Genomic DNA, 18,556 nt, shown 5'->3' with positions numbered 1-18,556 from the left:
GCGTTGGTCTTGCAGCTGCTGCACTTCTACCTCCATTTGGGCCAACAAGTTGTAACAATGTCCACTTTCAATTTCAAAATCTCTAGCCTGCCTAACCGCTTTACCCTCAAGGGCAACCACTTTTCTCTTTAAATTGGCAACAATTTTCTCATGGTCCCTTTTCAACTGATTCAAGTATTGGTGACGCTCCTCTATTCTTGTAGCCCACTGTGCTTTAAGTTCTGCCATGACATTCTCAGATTTTTCTAACTCATCCCGCCATTCCCTGACTTCGTTTTCCAATCTTTTTACCAATTGTTCATCGGATCGGCTCCTCGGTTGCTTATCGATGGTTATTTTCAACTGTCGGATTTGGGTCCTAAGTGCTTCATTTTCTCGAGCCAGTCTATTCTTTTCCCCTTGATCCACGGCAACCTGTACACTGCTCTCGAATTTCAGACTCTCAACTTGCTGCTTTAGTTTACCAATCTCAACTCGATAGCTTTCTTCCTTTGCTAACCAGTCCCACTGCTCTTGGGATGACTTGGCGAAATCTTCGAGATGAGGTCTTTTAGCCGGTCTCCCACATGCCACGTCACCTTTGAACCACTCGTGATACCCTGGGGCAACTTCCCCTTTGACCCTATCTGACACACAAGTGTTTGCCATCAGATGTTGACACTCGCTCCAAATTTGGCGAACTTCTTCCTCGGGGAATCAATCGTCAGGACTGATTTCGACCACTTGGGTACTCAAATCTTCATCTCTCGGTACTACTTGATATCTACCGAGTTGCCTCAGAACCCGATATGGCGCATAGGGCTGGATGCTTTTGAGTCCCATCAACAGAAAATGCGGGCGGGCTGCTGGCATATATACGACCTCTTCGATAGGCAACCATCCAAGCACCCACTGTATCTGGCTGGCATTAAGGTTCCGAAATAGTAATACCCAGGCCGTGACTCCTTCAGGTAGACTAGCCCCTTTGATTCTTGTATAAAATTCACCTATACAAGTTTTCTCAACCGAACCATAACTCAATAACTGAGAGCGATGGCACAAATGCTCAGTCATCCACATTTGTAACAACAAGTTACATCCCTCAAAAAATTTGCCCCCAGCTTTGCACGCAGTGAGAGCTCTGAAGATATCAGCCACGATCATAGGTGTTAAAGTACTTTTCCCCATGGTTTGCAAGGTACTGACGACTCCCGCTACTTTCAAATCAATATTACCATCTTTCCTTGGGAATATTATGAGGCCCAAAAAGGCTATCATAAATGCCACCCGTCTGTGTTCCTCCCATTTTTGTCGGCTATTTCTACTGCATAGCTTAAAAACTGGATTGTTGAACCCACCCACATGGCCATATCTATCATACATGAAGTGGAAACTGCAGAAACCCTTTACAAAATCCGGATGATGAACTGTTCGGGGTAATTTCAAGGAATCCAAGAACCGGTATACGGTAATGGCCCTAGGAGCAATCAAGTATTTAAACCTCAATGGAGCTTGATCGCTTCCAATGTACCCTGCTATTTCTTCCAATGTCGGGGTTAGCTCAAAGTCTGAAAAATGAAATACATTATGTGCCGAATCCCAATGGGCGACCAATGCCCTGATAATATCCCCCCGAGGCTGAATGTTTAATAAATCCGGAAGATCTTTCAAATATTTTCTCACTTCGTCTTGCCCATCTTTGCCTAAATCATTCCACCATAATTGCAGCTCAAAAGAGATTTTGGTCATTATTGAAAAGGGCTCATTCACCATCGTGCTCATCCTGCACATTTATTAAAGCGTTTTAAGCAAAAGAAAACTCTTGTTCGACTCAAAAAACAACTGTCTATATTTGCGACTCAAAATTACCTATATATTTTCAAGCGAAGAACTTGACTTTTAAGCATGGACTTTCAATGCTTTGGGAAAAGATTTTAAAGCTATTTATGACAAGACGGTTCTACTTAGTTTCTCTTTTTTTTCACTTCAAGATAAAAATAAAAAAAATGAAAACACATGACCAAAGGTGGCTATTTATGCAAAATCAGCCTTCCGGCGTCCCGTTTGGGAGAATTTTGCTAATTTTGACAAAAATGGCATTACCTGGTTTATTTATGACAAAAATTAAAATTTTGATATGTTCTGGTTATTTTGCAAAAGGGAAAGTTGGACCCGATGAGGGTTGCCTACGTATCTCACGCCCTGTGAGAATCAAACCATGCGTAGTTCGGGCAAATTAACCGAACTATTTTAAAACATGACTCTTTTCCATCTTTGTTTTTAGCATAAGCGAATAACAACTATTAAAAACAAAACTTTTTTTTTTCAACAACTAAAACAACCTATTTTCCAAGCTAAAAAACGGACTCTTTTTTTTCATTTTTTTTTCAACAAAATAATGAAACAACTTATGTTTTCCAAAACAAAGACTCTTTTTCTATAAACAATTCTTTCTTTCTTTTCCAAAAATTTCGGTAGAGTTTCGCCAGTAATTGGTCATTGATTTCTTATTTCTAAAATAATCAATTAACTCCCTAACTGATATTTTATTTCACTTTTTTCTTTTTTTTCAATTTTCCAATACCCGAGATTCAGAAACCGGTCAACACGCAGGTTCGGAACAAATAAATGCACAGCACAAGAGAATGCATCAGGATGGTCTTTTCATTTCAGGTTGCTAGTCCTAGACGGACCCAACCCCTGTGTTGAGTCCCCTAAGTCAAATGCAACGTGATGCAAATAAGCGTTCCTACTAGGGATCCGGCATAAAGTCATGTTATTCTATGTTCAAAACCTGGGTCAGTGTTCTAGACTGTGTACCCGAGCGGACAACTCGAGTCGAGGAGGGGGCAACTTACCAGGAACCAAAAGGCCATCCGGCTTCGTAACTTGTCCGGCCTCTTTCTTATTTCAAGGTATGACACTAACAGAATAGGGAGTCTCAACCAGTAAGCACATCCCCGGAGGTGAAGAGAGAAGGGTGTCGGCACAGTTTATATACAGTTCAGATAATATCAAAGTGGTAACATTTAGCACACTCAGCAAAAACATGTAAGAAAATCAGATATAATTAAACACAACAATTTTTCTAAGCTCGAATTCTGAACCCTGCGAAACCAGAGATTCTGGGTTCGGTCCCCAGCAGAGTCTTCAGAGTTGTCACACCTCCTTTTTCATTACACCCGCAAGGGTGTAAAGGAGTTTTTCCAATTAAAGGACAATCGGGACGGGATTTAATTATTAATTATTTAGAGTCGCCACTTGGGAGATTAATGTGTCCCAAGTCACCGGTTGAATCCCGAACCGAGGAAATTTATGACTCTGTTAACAGTCCGCGAACCAGAAATCCGAGTAAGGAATTCTGTTAACCCGGGAGGAGGTCTTAGGCATTCCCGGGCTCCATAGTTCTAGCACGGTCGCTTAATTGTTGTATTTGATTTTATCTGATTTTAATACATGCTAGCTTAGGTGCCTTTTATTTAATTTTGAACCGCTTTTATTATAATTATTTTTTTTTAAGAATTGCGGCGTCATGAAAACGCGTTTCGAACCACGTCGCAATCAATGCACCCGTAGTTATCAACACATTTCGACTTCGTCGAGATTTGGATTTGAGTCGCATCAATGCGCACCCGCGTTTAAGAAGGTTATTTAATTAAATCGTGCCTAAAGATGCTAACGTAGTATTATTTTGGGGAAAAGCCATAAAGTTCGCTAAACGGCCATCCCAAAATTCTAATTATTTCGATAACTATTTACTAAGGGCCCCATATTTATTTATTTTTGTGCGGTGAGACTCGTCTTAATTTGTGAACCTCTTTTCTATCATTATTTATTTTAACGAATTACGATGTCGTGAAAACGCGTTTCGAACCCCGTCGCAATCAATGCGCCCGTGATTGCCAACACATTTCGACTTCATCGAGATTTGGATTTGGGTCGCATCAATGCGCACCCGAGTTTAAGAAGGTACTTTAATTAAAATCGCGCCTAAAGATTTTAACGTATTGTTATTTTGAGGAAGGTGGTGAAATTCGCTAAACAACCATTCCAAATCTAAACAGTGAGATAATTATGCTATTAATTACTTAAGGATCCTAATTGGTTAAGGCCAACATTTCGTTAAAATTGAATTTGAACATTCAGGCAGAAATGCTGAGAAAATGGGCTCTAAGACCATAAGGTCCAAATCATTGTTATTACATATGCTGCAGGCGCAGACTTTTAGAGCTCTAAGAACCAGGCCTAACGCAGGCCAGACTTTTAACTTATTGACAGGCCATTGTACAACCCAGGGATCGAGCCCTTGGGGCACCTTTTGATTTAACTAAAATCTTAAACCTTAATGCACCTAGGCCCTAATTCGATTTATCACCTACCAAAATCTGGGCTACCTGTTAATACGCCAGGCCCAAAACTGGCCCAGTATGAAGCTGTTGAATGTACAATTCATATTAAGCTAAAATTAAAAAGCAGTCATGTGTATTGAACTCAAAATCAATTACAACTTTACAGATTTAACTTCAGCAGACTGTGGAACTTAAACAAACTGAAAACTACAATTACATAAACATGAAATGCACAGTCTAAACAGTCCACGGCCTTGATTACATATATGAATCTAAATACCCAAGTGCCCACTTACTAATCAAAATGAACAAACTCATGCTTGACAGTTCATCAGTCCAATTTATACAAACCAGGATTAGTCTAGTACCCAAATGACATGAGTAAGCTAATTGTTTTATACATTAAGTCAAACAAAAACATGAAGAATTCAGAGATCAACTTCAGACAGCATGTTTACTTCAATTCCATAGACTTGAGAGCTACAGAACAAGTACCTGGAAATTGAAATGTAAATAGAGAGAAGAAGAGGAGTCAGCTACTTTCAACAGCAACAACAGCAAACTCAGCCATATATACCACAGGACAGGCCAGAAAATACTTTTGAAAATCAGAAATACAGGCAGCCTCCACAGATCAATTCAACACATACACCAAATATACTTTTAACCCTTACAGCTGAACCCAAACACCTCTGCGATACTGCTAAACCCAAAACCCAGCTGAAATCCAACTAATAATGAAACTATAAGGTTGTTTTTGATTGCTTCATTTTTTGATGTTTTGTTTTCTGAATAGGCTTGGAATTAAAATGCCAGCTGAAATTGAAAGCAGGGAGGAGAGTTTTTTGGTGGGGGTTTTGAGCTAGAGCTGAAAGGCAGAAGCAGAAGCAAACCCCTTTCCCAAGGCATTTCATGCCCTTTTATAGGCAACCCCAAAGAGAATAGATCAGATTCTGATTTTCCAATCAGTCCCTCCCTATTTTCAGTTTGGTCCCTCTATTCTTAACTTGCTAAACAAGTAAATACATTACAATTATTAAAATCTACACTTGTACCCCATTCTAGAAGGTCGTAGGGTATTCCTCTACCCATACAATACCTATACTGCCCTTCCATATACCTTGATATTACTATTCCTATCAGAACTACCCTTTTTCATACCCAGATTACCCCTGAAAGCCCCTCAAAGTTACTGAACCTACCCTCATCCTTAACAGCTATAACCAATACCCTAACACAATCTAAAACTAACTGAGAATGATTAACTAGCACTCAGAAAACAATTAATCAACTGACCAAACCCAATTGTTCAATTATATTAATTCAATCAAACTAAATGATATCAAACTAAACTTAAACTAACATGAACAGCATTAAATGAATTGAAGCTAATTCTTAATCCGTAAACTCATAATCATTCAAACAAATATCAATTCAGAACTAATCAGCAATTGGCAGAACTTAAACTAATACGAATAAATTATAAAATTAACAGAAAAATTAACGAAACAACAACTGTAAATAAAACTTCAAACATGCGAGTAAAAGGAAACAGTAAAAACTCACAGAGGCACAAGGGACTCCGGCCAGTCAGAAACGTCTGAATCCTTTCAGAATTTTGACGCGTAACATCCCTAACCATGTGTTCTTACAAGAGAACACATGGTTAAGGATACTACGGTTCGAAATCAAAAAGATTTGGTTTAGGGTTTTGGCCAGAAATTCTTAGATCTAAGATTCGGGCCGTTTCATGGAGATTTGAAAGAAAATAACCATGGATTAGGGTTGAGGGAAGAACGGGGATTATGTGGTGTGATTTTGGGCTGGTTTGGCTGAACTTGTCACTTGGCCGGAAAACTTCAAACTAAGATTCGACGAGTTCCGGCCTTATTCGAGGTGAACCAGTGGGTGCAATGAAAAGAGGAGAGTGAGGGGGATCTGTGGTGTTAATCTGGGGGTGAACGGCATAGGTTGTGTTCACCGCCGGCGAGGGATTTAGAGGCGGCGCGGATTAGGGTTTGAGAGGAGGGGTGGGGTGAGGAAGATGAAGCAAATGGGGGTAGGGGGAAGTTTCGGACATTTATATACAGGTAACCTAGTTAGATCCGGACCGTTGGATTGATGAGAACCAACGGTCATGGTTAGATGATGGAGAAATGACGTCGTTTGGACTTACTGGGAGGAGGACCGGGTTGGGGACTTAGGCTGGGCTGATTTGGAATGGATTTAAGGCGTTTGGGCCTAAAAATTCTTTTAAATTGGCCCAAAATTTGCCAGCCCTTGCCTCTCACTCAATTTCCTTCCTTGTTTGTTTTTTTTTAATTTCATTTTTACAATTTTTTATAATTTTCTAATTTTTATGGAAATGTAAAACTAACATGAAATCCTAGTTATTTCAAAACAAAGACTAATTAATTACTAAAATTATTCGAAAGCTATTTCATGACAAATTTACAATAAAAATCATTAATAATGCGAAAGTGAACTAATTTTTGTGATTTTTATGTTTTGTTTTTAAAACAATTAACCCTTAATTGATACTAAAACCTAAACGCAAAAATGCATATTTTTGTACTTTATAGAATTAACATGCGCAAATAGAATGCAACAACTTATCAAAAAATGACACCCAAATGCACAAAAATTGTAAAAAAAAAAAAAAGGAAAAATTATTTTGTTTGGGATTTTGGGAATAATCATATTTTAGGGCAAAAATCACGTACTCACAATTAGGATAGAATTCTTGGTGCGCACGAGAAATTTGTTACTCAAAGTTGATGTAATTATTAGATTTGTGGTTGACATCAATTGACTTGGAAAAATTGAACTACTACTAATGACTTGAACTAGCCCAATTTGGACTACTTTATGGCCTTTTATAATGGTATATATTCATGGAAATTTTACATTCCTATATACTATATGAAATTATATTACCCTCCCTGCTCAAGTTTTACTATAATTATATTTTATATATCTAATTACCATTTATGTACATTTTAAAGAAATTAATGATAATAATTAGTGTCCTAAAATAACTCTAACGTATCTTCCACTCCCCCCACGTTTCTCTCTCCACATCTCACGCCCCTCCCCCACGTATCGTGCACTCACCCACGATTCCACCATTGACAACCATTAAAAACTTTGAAGCTTTGAATTCGAATTTGGGTTTTCAAAAAATATTATGTGTTTGAATTGGGGGTTGTTGCAAAGAATTGGGAATTCTCTCTGCATCTCTCTCTATCTCTCAATCTCTAGCTTCAGTAATGCAAAGCAAAGGAAAAGAGAGCAGTAATTCCACCATTGACATTCAGTAAAAAGCTTTAAAACTTTGAATTCGAATTCGGATTTTCAAAAATCATTATTTGTTTGGATTGGGTGTTGTTGCAAACAATTGGAAATATGGTTTGGAGTTTATATCTCAAGTTTGAGGGTGTATTGGTGAAGATTAGACTTGATTTTGGCTGAATTTCAACATGATATACATTATATTTACGAAATTGTAGTAAAATTGTAGAAAAATTGTATTCTGTTGTTTATATATATTTTTTTTTATTTAACTATTGTATGAAAGTTAAACAATATTGTATAAAAATTATATTTAAGTTATATGATATTATATTTAGATATAACTGAATAGAAATAATTGTAGATAGTTGTAGATAAGTTGTATAATATATAGTTAGTTGTATGAAATTTATTTTTACTATGTATAAATCATATACAAAATATACAAAAGGCATATTGTATAAATTTTGTATTGAAATTGTATGTTATTATAGTTATATTTAACTGGGTAGAAATAATGTGTGAAAGTTGTAGATAAGTTGTAGATAAATTGTATAATATATAATTAGTTGTATGATTTTTTTTTTACTATGTATAAATCAGATATAAAATACACAAAAGACATATTGTATAAAAATTGTATTTAAGTTGTATGATATTGTAGTGGTATTTAACTGTGTAGAAATAATATATAAAATACTGAAGAAAATTTTTCATTCCTATACACTATTTGAAACTTTATTACCTTTAATGTTCTTTTATAACTGTATATATTCATTCCCAAGTTGTCAACTATAGATTTATAGTGCTTCAATTATAATACCTGTTGACTAAGATATATTACAATGATGTGCAAGCCAAATGACAAGTTCGGGCAGAGTATATAGTAAATTAAACTTAATGGACTATATATTAAACCTTATTCTCTTTTTCTCTATTTAGGATTTTTACGCACTATAACCACCCCAAAAATAATAGCCTTCTCTTTTGACTTCATATACATATATCCCTATATTGATTGTGAAGCGATAAGCTAAACCTACTTTGATCATCGCGTGATTGTGTTATCTCTTAATCATTATTATAATTCAAACAATGGAATCTCAAATGAGATAATTCAGTAGTCAAGATGTCAATTCGTCACGAGTTCAAATTTTAATAGTTCCACATAATTGGTGATCCCAATTACGAATAAATTAGAGCCAAAACTGTTAAGGACATTCCATCCAGCGTAAGCATCTGGATAATTCGAAATGCGATGTGGCATAATCAATGTTGGGCCAAGCCTTTGGCAGCCGGTAATAGCCGACGGCAAAAAAGGGGGAGGCCTTACGATTGATACACAGTTGAGGAGGCTGATTACGAATGCTACAAGGTGTAGAAGAATTCGCACATCATCTTTTTTGAGAGAAGAGGTCAAGGGCCTAAGTGATTCTCGAAAGTCGCCTTTAACTACTAAGATATTTCAGTTTGCTAAATCTGAAAAGTCTAAAAATGCAGACTAGCCACGGATTTTGAATACATCGGACTGTCTACTCTTTATTGGAGTTAAAGAAAATGAACAAGATGTAATAAAATAAAACTAATGCAGTAAAATGTAAATACGAAGAGATAGAAAGAAGGGAGAAGTGTTTTCTTCTTTCACTTTGGTGTATTTTTCCATTGCAATTATATGGCCTTTTATAGGCATAAAAAGTAAAGATGATGGACATAAAGTAGGAAATTTAATCTTTAAGTTATTCACAACATGGGCATCCAATGTAGCATCCAATGTAGTATCCAAAGTAGTATCCAATGTACAAACTATTCATAACACTCCCCCTTGGATGTCCATGTAAGATAATGTGCCTCATTAAAAACTTACAAAAAAAATATTGGGATGTACATAGTTATTTATAATATGCATTGTTTGCTGCCTCATTAAAAACCTTACCAGGAAAACCCAGTGGGACAAAACCTAGGTTAAGGAAAAGAGTGCAGCGTGTAGTTACTCCCCCTGATGAAAAATCACTTAATGTCTCGAAGACGACGCATTCCAATCTTATATATCAGCTTTTCAAATATTGAGGTTGGTAACGTCTTAGTGAACAGATCAGCCAAATTATCACGTGAACGAACTTGTTGTACATCTATTTCACCATTCTTCTGAAGATCATGAGTGAAAAAGAATTTCGGTGAAATGTGTTTTGTTCTATCTCCTTTGATATATCCTCCTTTCAATTGAGCTATGCATGCAGCATTGTCTTCATACAATATTGTTGGAATATTCTCTTTCGAAGAAAGACCACATGTTTGCTGAATGTGTTGAGTTATAAATCTTAACCAAACGCATTCTCGACTTGCTTCGTGAATGGCTATTATCTCTGCATGATTTGAAGAAGTAGCAACCATAGTTTGTTTTGTCGAACGCCATGATATGGTTGTACCTCCACTTGTAAATAAATAGCCTGTTTGAGATCGACCTTTGTGTGGATCAGACAAATATCCTGCATCTGCATAACCAATCAATGATGGCTTGGATTCATTTGAATAAAATAAACCCATATCAATGGTCCCTTGGAGGTATCTGAATATATGTTTAATACCATTCCAGTGTCTTTGTGTTGGCGAAGTACTAAATCTTGCCAATAAGCTTACTGAGAAAGCTATATATGGTCGGGAATTATTGGCAAGATACATTAATGCCCCAATTGCACTAAGATATGGTACTTCGGCACCAAAAAGCTCTTCATCATTTTTATGAGGTCGGAATGGATCTTTCTTTATATCAAGTGATCTCACAACCATCGGGGTACTCAATGGATGTGCTTTATCCATATAGAATCGCTTTAAAATCTTTTCGGTGTATGTTGATTGATGGACAAATATTCCATCTTTCATATACTCAATTTGTAGACCAAGACAAAATTTTGTCTTTCCAAGATCTTTCATTTCAAATTCTTTCTTCAAACAGTCTACTATTTTTGGAAGCTCCCCAGGAGTTCCAATGATATTTAAATCATCAACATACATGGCGATTATAACAAATTCAGATCCAGACCTTTTTATAAAGACACAAGGACAAATTGGATCATTCTTGTACCCTTCTTTCAACAGGTATTCACTCAGGCGATTGTATCACATACGACCTGATTGTTTCAATCCGTATAAAGATTTCTGAAGCTTTATTGAACAAGTTTCTCGAAAACTTTTATATGCTTCTGGCACTTTAAATCCCTCAGGTACTTTCATAAAAATTTCGTTGTCTAATGATCCATACAAATAGGCTGTAACAATATCCATTAGATGCATATCAAGTTGTTCTTGCACTGTCATATTTATGAGATACCTGAAGGTGATAGCATCCACTACAGGAGAATATGTCTCCATATAATCAATTTCAGGCCTTTGGGAAAACCCTTGTGCCACAAGTCGCGCTTTATATCTAACGACTTCATTTTTATCATTTCGTTTTCGCACAAAAACCCATTTATACCCTACTGGCTTTATGCCTTCAGGTGTTCGAAATATGGGTCCGAAGACTTCACGTTTTCCAAGTGAAGTTAACTCTGCCTAGATAGAGTCTTTCCATTTTGACCAATCATTTCTCTGTCTACATTCATTGATAGATTTTGGTTCAAGATCCTCATCTTGTTGCATTATTTCAACAGCAACATTATAAGCAAAAATATTATCGATAACAATATTATTTCGGTTCCATCTTTTCCCGGTTGAGACATAACTTATTGATATCTCTTCATTTTCATTATTTTCAGGTACCTGGACCTCTCCTAAGGTCTTATCATTTGTTACGTCTTGAGGCTCTTCTTGAGCCACTACCTCTGTGTTATGTTCACTTTGATCACTTGCTCATTTTCTTCTTCGAGGATTTTTATCTTTAGAACCGATTGGTCTACCACGTTTCAAGCATGGCTTAGACTCATTTGCTTTAATTAATTGTCTTGTCGGGATATCAACTCGAATTGGAGCATTAGCAGCTGGAATATGTGACTTAGTCACCCTTGGTAGGTCAGTGAATGCATCCGGCAATTGATTTGCAATATTTTGTAAATGAATAATCTTTTGAACCTCTTGTTCACATTGATTTGTTCGAGGATCTAAATGAGACAGTGATAATGCATTCCAATCTATCTTCTTTTATAGCTGCTTATTTTCTCCCCCTAATGTTGGATATACTGATTCATCAAAATGGCAATCAGAAAATCTTACCGTAAATAAATCTCCAGTCGTCGGCTCTAGATATTTTATAATAGAAGGGGATTCATATCCAATATATATCCCCAACCTTCTTTGGGGACCCATCTTTGTGCGTTGTGGTGGAGCAATTGGAACATATATCGCACAACCAAAGATAAGATGGGAAATATTTGGCTCCTGACCAAAAGCCAATTGCAATGGGGAGACTTTATAATAACTTGTGGGCCTTATCCGCACAAGTACTGATGCGTGCAAAATAGCATGACCCCATACTGAAATGGGAAGTTTTGTTCTCATAAGCATTGGTCTAGCAATTGATTGGAGGTGTTTGATCAATGATTCTGCTAGACCATTTTGTGTATGAACATGAGCAACCGGATGCTCAATTGTTATTCCAATTGAAATACAATAATCATTAAAGGCTTGGGATGTAAACTCACTAGCATTATCAAGACGAATTGTCTTAATTGCATAATCTGGAAATTGTGCTCTTAGCTTTATTATTTGAGCCAACAATCTCGCAAATGCCATATTGCAAGTTGATAGTAAGCACACATGTGACCATCTTATAGATGCATCTACCAAAACCATATAATATTTGAATAGTCCACATGAAGGGTGAATGGGCCCACATATATCACCTTGTATACGTTCTAGAAATGCAGGGGATTCCATCCTAACTTTAATAGTTGATGGTTTAATAATTAATTTTCCTTGAGAACATGCAACACAAGAGAATTCCTTGAATTGAAGAATCTTCTGATTCTTCATTGCATGTCCATGTGAATTCTTAATTATTTTACGCATCATATTAGAACCGAGATGGCCCAACCGGTCATGCCAAATAATAAAATTATCTTGATTAGTAAACTTCTCGTTTACTATGGCATGTGTTTCAATCCTGCTAATACTTGTGTAGTATAAGCCGGAGGAAAGAGCAGGTAATATTTCAAGCACATATTTCTTACCGGACATTATTGTAGTAATATAAAGATATTCAATCTTTTCATCTTTTGAAGTCTCAATATGATAGCCATTTTGGCGAATATCTTTGAAACTTAATAAGTTTCTTTGAGATTTACTACAATATAGTGCTTCATCAATAGCCAAATTTGTTCCTCCTGGTAGTAATAAATTGGCTCTTCTAGAACCTTCAATTAATCTTGTACTACCGGATATTGTATTAACATTCACTTCTTTCATTACCAAATAAGAGAAATATCTCTTATCTTTTAAAATAGTGTGTGTTGTAGCACTATCCAGAAGACATATATTATTTTTATTAATCTTGAGTCCAACTGAAGACTGGGAAATTTCATATTCTTCATAAAAAAAATACATCATAAGAAATATGAAAGACAAGCGGAAAAAAACATTAAGAAATACATTAGGAATGTAGAAACTAGCAACACATGATGCATTAGGAAAATACACTCAAGAAAAATAAACTAGTTGCAAACATAAAAATAACAACTTTTATAGCTTCATTCCCCAGTAAGATGATTAGTTCTTCAGTCAATATCCTCAAAGAAGTCTCCAACTTCTAAATGAGTAATATTTGTTAGGCCTTCAAAATCATCATCTTTATATGCAAGATGTGTCTTAGAATCATATTTATTTGAGGGACCTGCTTCATCATCATTATTTTGAAAGGTCAAGTGTGCCTCCACTTTATTTTCTTTTTTCTTGAGGGAGACTTGATAAAGTTTGACAAAATGTTCTGGCGTATGACAAATGCGTGCCCAATGACCTCTCATACCACATCGGTGAAACATACTAGCTTTACCTTTTGAATAATTAATTTAAGAACCCTTATTGTTCTCCAATTTATTTCCACCATAATGACGATAATTGTTTCGCCCCCCTGCCACGTCCACATTTACGACCATGTCCACGACCACGGTAATTATTTTGTTTTCTTTCAAACTTATCATATGTTGCTACAGCATTCACTTCCGAAAATGGAGTTGACCCGGTGGGACGAGCTTCATGATTTTTTATTAATAGAGTATTATTCTGCTCAGCCACAAGTAGGCATGTGATTAACTCAGAATATTTCTTAAAACCTTTTTCACGGTATTGTTGTTGTAGCACCACATTTGAAGCGTGAAAAGTAGAAAATATTTTTTCCAATAAGTCTCCATCTGTGATAGTGTCTCCACATAATTTTAATAGAGAACTTACTTTAAAGATAGCAGAATTATACTCACTTACGGTTTTAAAGTCTTGCAACCTTAAATGTATCCACTCATACCGAGCTTTCGGTAATACCGTAAGTTTTAGGTGGTCATATCGATCCTTCAAATTAATCCATAGTTCAAGTGGATCTTTTACGGTTAAATATTACGGTTAAATATTCAGTTTTTAACCCTTCATGTAGATGATGACGAAGGAAAATCATGGCCTTCGCTTTATCCTGATTTGATGCTTCATTTCCTTGTATAATAGTATTTCCAAGACCTTTAGCGTCAAGGTGAATTTCAGCATCACCCATGATAAATAGTTCCTTTCGGTGATGTCAAGTGCCACAAATTCAAGTTTTGATAAATTTGACATAGTGAAAACTATCATAAAAGATGAATAAGTTAGAGAAATAATTATAATAATAAACAATTAATGAAAACAAAACGATTAAGGTAAAAGAAATGAAAATAGAGCTATATCATGTTAGCAATCTACTATTTCATTTTATTCTTGCCATAAAGTAGAAATTACATACTTATTTCATTTCACTTTATATTATTGATATATATGTGTTAATAGAATTGAACGTGACTAACATTATTTATATGTTCCAATAAATATAAAGTAATTAAAAAATTATTGTTTGTCAATTCATTTCTCACAGTTCTTCAAAATGCCTTAAAGATATGTTTTGATCCAGGGAGTCCATGACATTAGTGCATAGCTAGTTTGATGACTTTGAGGTCCTCTAAGAGTTGAGCACGGAAGGAAATAGTTATTTAATCACTGCAATGTACTTAAACTATTTAAGATGCCCAAGCGCACAAGTAATCTGCAAACAGTGAGCATATGATATGTACTGCCATAAATAAGATGATTATAATGATACATACCTTAATAAAATATGGCTCAACTTAGCGGGAGTTAAGAATAAAATTAGAGCTTCGTGCTGATAACGTGTAATAAAATAAAAGTAATGCAGTAAAATGTAAATAAGAAGAGATAGAAAGAAGGGAGAAGTGTTTTCTTCTTTCACTTTGGTATATTTTTCCATTGTAATTACATGGCCTTTTATAGGCATAAAAAGTAAAGATGATGGACATAAAGTAGGAAATTTAATCTTTAAATTATTCACAACATGGACATCCAATATAGCATCCAATGTAATATCCAAAGTAGTATCCAATGTACAAACTATTCATAACACAAGACTCTTTAATTTGGCACAATCAGAAAAGAAGAAAAAAAATGCAATAATCAAAGAATAATGTAACATTAGACAACCAGAAGGAGACAGGCAAATGGTCCAATTTGAGCATTTAAGGAAGAAAAGAACATGACCTAGCTCTTTGTCCAATTTGAATAAGACATAAACAGGAATTCCCTATTTATTTACGACTGATAGGCTACCTGATTAAAAATATCGTCAAAATACTACGGGCTAGTATTGATAATCGGAAAAAAGATAGTGTTTGCGAAATTATTGAAAAATAGTTATTATTTTGCTGAAAAAACGGAAAGTTTCAGCACAATATGCTCTCCTGCATATAAACTTTCAGCATGTTTTGTTGGAACTCCAAGACACGGAAAGTTCCAGCATAATATGCGGGATTATGGAACTCATGCATATAAACTTTCAGCATATTATTAAATTCCAGCATATTATGTTGGAAGCTAATATGTAAAAAGTTCCAGCATATTATGCTGGAATATTTTCGGATTTTTACCAGTATTTTTTATTCAGATTTTATCTTTACATGAAAAGTGACTAAATTTTGATTACTTTTGAAACTGTGATTATTTTTCAATTAATAGTTATAAATCTGACTATTTTTAAATTTCACCCATAAATTATTATTTTCAATTAATCGTTTTCAGGGTTTAGGTTTCAGGTTTCTAAATTTTACCAAAGAAGTCGTCAAAATAAAAATTCTATTGAGACCAAAGCAGCCGCCTCCATATTCAAAGACCTTCTAGAAAAAGTCCCTCCCCTATGTAGTTCATTTTTCTTTGTTTATTTTAATAATAATATAGAAAAAAAGAAGATGATACTTAATAGATTACACACGAAATCGTAGATAGAATGTTTTAAAAACAAAAAAAAACTCATTAATAAAATAATAATCAACTTCACCATGACAGTAAAAATATTAAAAACAACGTGACAGTTGCAAGACTTATTCATGTATACCTCAGGTAGTTCTGACTTTTTCCTTTCGAATTTAAATGGAATTATATTTAAAAAAAATTGCTGTTGCGAGTGAGGTCTTGCAACAACAACAACAGAAAATGTCATTAAAAGAACAATATTAAAAGTATAAAAAAAGAGAATAATATTAAAAGAAACTATAGAACAAAGACTAGCAAAAAAGTCGAATATTATACATTAGTACTATGAAAGAAGAAAAGGAAAATATACAGAATTTTAGAACTTAGTATACTTCAGTCAGACTTCTCTATAACATCGTCTATATGTTATAATTAATATTTCTACATAACAATTAAGTTTTTTCCGAAATCGACCTTTATGTTATATTATAATATATGTCCTCTATAACAGCATTTTACTATAGCGGCCTTATCGAAAAAAATGAGATTGTTATAAAGAGGTCTGACTATACTAGGGGAGGCTAGTTTTTGAGCTATTGACCGAGCATATACTTTTAAGAGAAAAATTGATATGAATACTAAAAAAACTATAATATCCCAACTTAAATTTAATTAGTTAAATAGATTCTAATTTGAGGAACTTGTCAAAATTCTTTATAAGTATAATTCTATAAAATATAGTATATATATTCTATAATAGATACAACGTTATATAAATTGGGATGGCTAATTAAACATTAAATAAATATAACTTACTAATAAAAAAATCAGTAGTGCTAAGTGAATGTACATGTTCACAAATCACACCTATTTTTGCGATATAAATTAGGCTACTATGTGGCACGTCTACGTTATGTAATTAAATAGTTCCCAAAAAATTTTGCCGGTTATTAAATTGAAAATAAAAGAAAAACTGACAATTGAACAAAACCTAAGCCACTTGAGAATAACAAATTGCCAAAAACAAATTCTTTTTCATTCTCACCGAGAGAAGTAGGATGAGAGTTATTAGGTAGTCGAGCGTACTCCTTTTTTAATATTTGTAGTACTATGTATTTTTGTATTTTCTTATTTTTAGATTTTTATTACTATTTTATTATTTCTTTTGCTTTAGTTATCTTACTACAATATTGCTGTTATCATTTCTTACTTTTATATGGACTTTTTACTACCGTATTTCTTTTTATCACTGCTGCCATTTTGCTTTCCTTGAGCTAGGGATTTATTGGAAACATTCTCTTTACCTCATAAGAAAGGTTAAAATAGCATGGTCTAGCCAATTTTCGGACCGGTCATTCAAAAATAGATAGCATTTGCCAAGTCATTGAAAAATAGCTATTATTTTGCTACAACAGAGACCGATCCAGTATAATATACTGGAGTTCGGTGCACCTGTGCATGAACTTCCAGCATATTATATTGGACCGGTATACTTTGCTGGCTCCAGTATAATATACTGGAGTTTCAGTAGCAAAGTATATTGGAACTCCAAACTCCAGTATAATATGCTGGAGTTCCAGTATACTTTGCTGTAACTCCAGTATAATATACTGAAGTATTTTCTGGATTTTGAACAGTGTTTTCGTTCAGATTTATCTGTACATGAAAAGTGGCTAAATTTCGATAACTTTTGAAACTGTGACTATTTTTGAAAGACCACTTATAAATCTGGCTATTTTTTAATTTCTCCCATAAAAAAGAGGTAAGACCCGTATACACATCACCCTTTTCAGATTTGTTGTTACTGCTAACAAAAATTAACCAAAAATATTTATCACATTAAAAAATCAAGAAGACGCTAATTTTTTTTTTCTATGTCCACTACTAGTACTACTCCAGAAAAACATTTAGTCAAAATTCTCTTTATGATTAATCTAATCAAAAATAATTTTCTTAATAAATGTGCTAAAATCTAAGACGACCGATAAAAAGGATTGAACGTAGTATTATAATTGGTCTTCGTTACACTCACGTATAGAGTGATCAATACATTTTTTGTGAAGGTTTACAGGAAAATTGATTCAAATAAAAAGAAAGAATTTGACTGTAACTCACCAGTCAAGTTCAAACTTACAACAATTTATAACCTGGACGTGGTCACAAACATAGGCGAACCTAAAATTTGAAGATGGCGAGGCAAATTCAGGATTTAAAAGTGGTAAGGGCACATAAGCGAACTGCTCAACCAATGTTCGCAACGGACTTTTGATCTTAAGGGTTCCAAGCAAAATATATAACCGTTTTTAACATATGTACACTTATATATTCAATTTTTTTGCGGAAGTTAACAGGGTCCGATAACCTTTCTTCTCCCAACATAGATCCGCCTCTCATCACAAAAAGTAGTTATAGATATCTCTAATTATAATTCTTGTTCACTATAGATTCGAGCTTGAGTCAAGGACAGATCTACAACGTAATAAGTGAGTTTACGTAAATTAAATAAC

Source organism: Nicotiana tabacum, chromosome 13, assembly GCF_000715075.1.
Source record: "Nicotiana tabacum cultivar K326 chromosome 13, ASM71507v2, whole genome shotgun sequence".
NCBI classification, from domain to species: domain Eukaryota; kingdom Viridiplantae; phylum Streptophyta; class Magnoliopsida; order Solanales; family Solanaceae; genus Nicotiana; species Nicotiana tabacum.
The sequence above is the reverse complement of the archived record's forward strand: the minus strand, read 5'-3'. Positions refer to the sequence as shown.